The sequence below is a fragment of the Malus domestica genome, chromosome 04 (assembly GCF_042453785.1).
Source record: "Malus domestica chromosome 04, GDT2T_hap1".
NCBI classification, from domain to species: Eukaryota; Viridiplantae; Streptophyta; class Magnoliopsida; order Rosales; family Rosaceae; genus Malus; species Malus domestica.
In genome coordinates, this window is record NC_091664.1 from 16,988,652 (window position 1) to 16,995,268 (window position 6,617).

Genomic DNA, 6,617 nt, shown 5'->3' on the forward strand with positions numbered 1-6,617 from the left:
CCACATGTAAAGCATGCACCACTGCTTCTCCTACATTCCCCATAATGTCGGAAATTACAACGGCGACATAACGGAGAACCCGAACTACCAGTACCACCAAAGCCTCTCTGACCAGAAAATCTAGGTCCATTACCAAACCTACCACCTCCTCTCCTCGGACCTGTGGCACTAAATCCACCACTGGAAGAACTAGAACTCATTCCACTCTTCTTAAAATTCTGCATCTGACGAGGTCCTGGAATGGAAACACCTTTACCTTTCTCATTTTTCTTCTGACCATTACCCTTATCCTCTTCATCCTCACTGTCCGGAAGATTATCAGAGTCTTCCATCCGGACCAGAATCTCAAAATACTCATGATAATCGGCACAGGGAAGTGCATTGGCAAACGTTCTGTACTTCTTCTTAGATCCTAACTTGAAACGACGAAGCATTTCTGCTTGATTACCCGCTAAATCAGAATCATAACGGGATAAATCAGTAAACTTCCTGTAGTACTCATGTGCAGACATATTCCTCTGCTTCAGACTGGTGAATTCCTGTTTCTTGCGATCTATATATTCCGGAGGAACAAATCTCTTCATAAAATTTTCCTTAAATACCTCCCATTCGGCTGCCCTTTCAGGTGTCATGTGCCTCGACTGATTTATCCACCACGCAGCTGGCTCACGGCCCAAAAACCAGGTGGTGGTCTCCACCCATCTATTAGCTGGCAGGTTTCCCTGACTTTGCATCACTTGAAAGGTCTGCTCAATCCGATCCAACCACTTTTCTACCCCTTCATAACCTTCATTTCCCTCAAATGTTTCCAATTTCAGATTATACATCGTCTCTACGGGCGTTCTCTGAGGAGGACGGATATTAGCCTGAAAAGCTTGAGCCATTGCTGCCCCTAGCTGAGTTATATCGGGGAAATTAGGCTCAGCAGCACGGCGAGGATCTCTACGAGGCGGCATAATTCTGACAGAAAACATAACAAAATCAATAGAAGAACTCATTAGTTATACAGGACTGCAACCTATGCTCTGATACCAAACTGACACACCCTAACCCGAAGACTAGGACATGCTGGCCGTCACGTGAGCGTGACGTAACCATAACGCAAGCGGAAACGATTTAATAAAAAAAAAACGAGTCAACGAAAACCACTAATTGCAGTTATTTACAACCTAGCATTCTATGTGCATAAGAGTGTACTAAACACACATAAACAGAGCATAAGCGTCTAGGTGCAGTCAAGTAGGACCATAACTATTTTACAACACCCTCGGGTGAATCCTACATTTATTTAGTCTGTCAGAACGCCGAAGCAGTCCTCGTAGGCCACCAACGCCTCAACTATCAACTAGAACCTGGAGGGGCGAAAAACAGAAAAAGTGAGTGGGCGAAAATAAAGCTTTTCCAAAACATTTCATAAATCCACATTTATAACCCCTTTTTGGAAAACCTGTATACTTTCCCAGAAAAATAGTATATAGCATATATATCTCAACTGTCTCGATCAACAATCTTATAGCAGATTCAATAAAGAATGTACCATGCCAAATTCAGCAGTTTAGTATGAATGCATTGACATAATATAAATCAGGTAAAAGAAATAATCAATCGGAGGCCCTCTAATAGCCCTGAACGGTTGAACCTAGAGCTCAACATCTATCAATCTCACTCTCTGCCGGAGTCACTCCGCGTGACCTGTCCGGCCTTCTGCACATAAGTCGGAACCACCTAATGCAGTCTGAACGACTCATGGTAATATTCGCTCTAGTGCTTCTCTCATCAATCATCTGTATACAATAACCTAAGGTCACCCACCAGTCATAATCTCACTAACACTCTACGATTGGCCCGTCGTACCCACTCCGCGTGGACTGTACGACCAGCATCTACTTGGATCCAAGGCGAGCGTGCGATGCGGTGAATACTATAAGCACTAAACCATGGTGCAGGATATGAGCTCAATATATCATCATCCTCAACATAACAGTAATTAAATACTTACCTGTGCGTCCACAGCACCATCATACATATGTGCATCATACGACAGTTCATAATATCCATAACATTCTATGCATGGCAATCACATCATATTTCATTTCATTTCAGTATATTTTTCATTTAAATTTGATTTCTGGGGAAATCGAGTATATAGGTATATATAAAAACAAATGCCCACTCACTGGTATGTCGCCGGGTCGTAACCCCCTTGACGCCCCTGGATGTGCTCGTCCTCGTTAAAAGTTCCACCTAGAAGTGAAATAACTTAAAACAATCATTTAACGCACAATTAACGCACCTAAACCAAACTAGGTAATTAAATTCTTCATACGATGCTCAAATTGGGTATATGAATACACCACAGTGACCTACACAACCTCAGGATCATCCCCATATTTTTAAAATAATTTTTGGATGCTCCACGCGCCCCCACGCGCCTGACGTGGCACGGACATACGCGCGGCCCACGCGCAGCCACGTGCCAGGCACACTGACGGCTACAGTGAACGGCGTTAGGAATATTCCCGGAATATTCCGTTAAAAACTAACGGTTTCCGTTAAAGTTAACTAACGGTGTCGGAATATTCCGTCAAACTTGACGGAAGATTCCCTGTCTTCTCCGGCGAGTCGCCGGTCGCCGGCGGCTGTTCGCCGGTTTCTGGAAAATTTTCAAATCCACTATTCTCCTTCGTTTTTCAACCAATTTCTTCGCATTTTATACCAAAATGAAGCATTTAACATGTACTATCACGTTGGAAGGGTTTTAGGGCCTAAAAACAACTAGATCATACCTTCCAAAATTCCTCAAATTCGGCCAAACTCGAACCCAACGATCCCAACGTCCAAACTTTCCAAACTTCACACCCCGAGCTTCGTGGGAACCTCCTAGAGCTCCCTTTGATCTTAGTTTGGCCTAAAAATCAACAAACACAAAGTTCATGAATAGTGTCATTTCACGGGCTTGAGTTTTCTACGTGAAATCGTGGGAAATCTTACCTGAAAACAATACCAATGTGTTCGTATGGTCCTCACAAACATGATGGTACTTTCCTCATCCTGAAACTGTGAAGTTTTCGAGAGTCTTGGTATTGGTCCGAGAGTTTGAGAGAGAATGAGGGAGTGTGAGAGTGACTGAGGGAAAGATGAGGAAGAGAGAGAGAATGAGACATGGATCCAGAATTGAGGGAATGATTTAGGGGGTAGGGTCCCACCTAAAGTCCAACACAGATAATTTAACACATACTAATAACAATTCTAACCCTAGTTTAGGATCTTAGTGTAAAACAAACACCAAAATTACGTACCTTAATCCCGTTTAAGGGCGTTTCCGTAATTTCACGTCATCGGAATTTATAATTCCGGGACGGGCTGTGACACCCCACTCCAAGTCCTCTCTCATAAATAATAAATGGATTTCTGAACACATTTTTAATTTTACACGCTCATGATTATATATGTCTTTTAATTTTGCTTTTCGATTTATACTAATTAGTATTACCGTTTAATAAAATTTCTCTTTATTTATAAGTAAGAGGTTTCAGATTCGACTTGTATGAATGACGATGATATTTATATTTGTGTTGAGTTTGGTACTTGATTAGTGCTGAGCTATTATGTGACCTAGACAAATTCCCTCTCCTCTTAGAGTTGTATCAAAAATTTTATTTTTATTTTTTATTTATTCAATCTAAAAACTAGAAGTAAGCAATGGAGTGCATGGAAATAAAAATATATCCATTCCATTTTATTTTTTGTTTCATATAAGTTTAATTTCCCTACAACTATTGGTAAAATAAAAATCCAAGGGGTGAAACAATATATTATGGCATCCTTCTTAGATTAATTTTTAATTTTTTTATTTAATAAACTAAATAATTTAGCTGCATTAATCATCATTTTTTTTAAAACAAAAGAAATTGGATCTAGAAAGTACCAAACAAGTTAAATTTTATGTAATTATTTCAAACTTGAGAATATATCACAATGTCGCATTTGTTTTGTTCAACAAAATTAATCGTAATGGAATTCATATGACCTTTTATATAGATTCCCTAAACCCCAGAGGCTGGTGTATATGATGGCTCAGTCCAAATATACATGTCATTTTCCTTTAGTACATATCATACATGTAGACGTAGTAAGCGTGGTCAGATCAATTCAAACAGGACAAATTTACCACTATATGTATAGTTCTGGGTTTATCCTATTAGAAACTTTTGTTGCTAAACCTATTTAGGTAGAATCTTCTCCTCCACACACACACACACACACACACACATTACGTATAGTTCTGACTTTATGATATCTAGCCTTCTGCCACGGCATATGGTGTGCTATCTACACATTTCATTTTACTTCTCATACATCTCTAGATATAAAAAAAATAGAAAATTATATTTTTTTATTTATATATTTTTTGTCAAAATATCTTTAATTACTATGTTAATTTCATTTAATTCAATTGTAAATTTTGGAATTTTGAAAGATAATTTATGATATTTTAAATATTTCACTATTTTAGGGGCCGTTGATTCCTTTTAGTGGAGCCTTTTCAGTCTGTCCTTATGCCTCGAGAAGTTGAAAGAATTCGCTCCCTTTATATTTTTTACACACACACACATATATATATATATATATATATATATATAGTTATTTTTATTTTAAAGAAATAGTACTAGTAGGGCAATGCTTTCTTCAACTATTTTTATCCCAGGATATCAAGAACGGAAATATTAATCAATCTACTGACTATTATATTTTAAGGGATAAGATGTTACATTTCTACCTATGCATTTTAGGTTTAAAACCTCATTTAAATCAATATAATAGTTTCAAATTCTCTCTTCTCCCTTTAATAATAATAAAATTCAAAAATTCGAAAGAATCTACTGAATAGTCGGTATCCAATAATCTATTAAGAACAATAGTATTATCAATTAATTGAACTTTATCAGGTTAATTAGTTGTTATATTAAGATAACTGAATTCTTTTTCAGTACTGCAATGATTATGTTGATTTTATGAGGTTGTTGCTGAGCCGTGCAACCAAAGAACATTGATTCAAAGCCCTTGATAGGATGTTTAACATCTATGCAAATAGGGTCAAAATCACATGAAATACTTACAAGAATACAAGGATATTGTAGTATAGATGCTCATGCAAGGTCGTTTTCCTCAAGGACTATTTGGATAATTTATGTAGAAACAATTCCTAATTAAACACTTAGAATTAAAACTTGAGAAAAGAGAGTTTGAGAGTGGGTAATATTAAAAACGAATTTTAAACAAAAACTAATATAATGGAAGAAAAGATTTTTAAATACCAATTTATAAAGGCACTAGGGTTCCACCATCACCTAGCAATCCTATGAATTTCTACCAATTACTTACGATTTACACATGTCACTTCGAAGGTTAGGTTTTCCTAATACATATTCTCCTCGTGATATTCAAGCAAGAACGTATATCTAACATGCAATTCGTCTGTGATATTCAGATCAAATGTGAACATGCAAGACTCATTAAGATTTATGAAAATCTTTCGAAGAACCATACAACCCCTAAGAACGTGATATTCGTCTTAGATGAAATTACAATTATCAATCACAAGAAGCAATACTCAATCCTCCGGTGATATTCCGACCGAATTGCATCCAATTACTTGTCTAAACATCCTAATGGTGGCCAATCATCAAGATAATTAGATAGTTTAAAACAGTGATCAATAATTCAAAGTGTGCATGCATGCAATCAATCATAAGCAATTAAATAAAAATTACATATTCATGCTAAGGCTCAAGGTTTCACCCTAGCAAAAGGAATTAGTTATGCATATTCATAATTTAAATCATAGAAAATATTATTACAAATAAAAGGAATGAAAGCACCTTGAAGTAGAAAATCTCCAAGAACCCTAGCCAAGTTCTTTGTCTCTGAAGTTGAATAATAATAAGCGTCGAGAAAAATTGTAGATGGCCAAAGCAATATATTTGCTCCGCCCTCACAAACCCTAAGACATAGGTTTCTTATTCCAACTAGGAAACTAAGAAAAATAATAAAATATCTTAGAAAATAAAACTCTAATTAAACTAGGAGAATCTGCCAAGTACTTGTCCAGCCACGTTTTATCCTCAAATCTCCTCCAAATCCGGCCCAAGACAGGTTGTTTTAAAGATAAGGATCTTCCAAACACATCTCCAGAAGGCCACGAAACCATCCGAGGTCATCTTGGGCTCCAAAAACGCAATTTAAGCCCAGAAACGTTATTTTCCAACACTGCGCATTGCTCCTTTATTTTATCGCCAGAAAATAACCGCTTGATAGAAAAATCCCAAATTTTGGTAAGACCAAGCTAAGTGACTCACGAACGTCTTCTAACTGGAATTACTCCAAAATTCGTCCATTTGACCACGTTTTGCTCCAGAGGAAGTCGAAAGTCCTATATTGAAAATACAATTCAAAGTATCAAAATTCTTTCAAAATATTAACCAAAATATACTAAGAATAAGGTTAAATATATAATATAAAATTCATTTATCAGCCCTCAAATAAAAAGATCATGTACATCCATGGTCTGCCATGTGAGAAGTCAAGAGTTTGATGCTTTGAGCTAAAAAAGAAAG

The 6,617-nt window shown here is 36.9% G+C and overlaps 1 long non-coding RNA gene across 1 annotated transcript; it reads right to left on the reverse strand.

Annotated features, from left to right (window-relative positions):
* Nucleotides 1-1,131: 1,131 nt before the first annotated feature.
* On the reverse strand, nucleotides 1,132-2,246 carry LOC139195160 (uncharacterized). The gene is made up of 2 exons (XR_011579791.1): nucleotides 2,178-2,246; nucleotides 1,132-1,352 (listed from the first exon to the last, which is right to left on the reverse strand). It is a non-coding gene; the product is annotated as an uncharacterized lncRNA (long non-coding RNA).
* Between the last annotated feature and the right edge of the window lie 4,371 nt (nucleotides 2,247-6,617).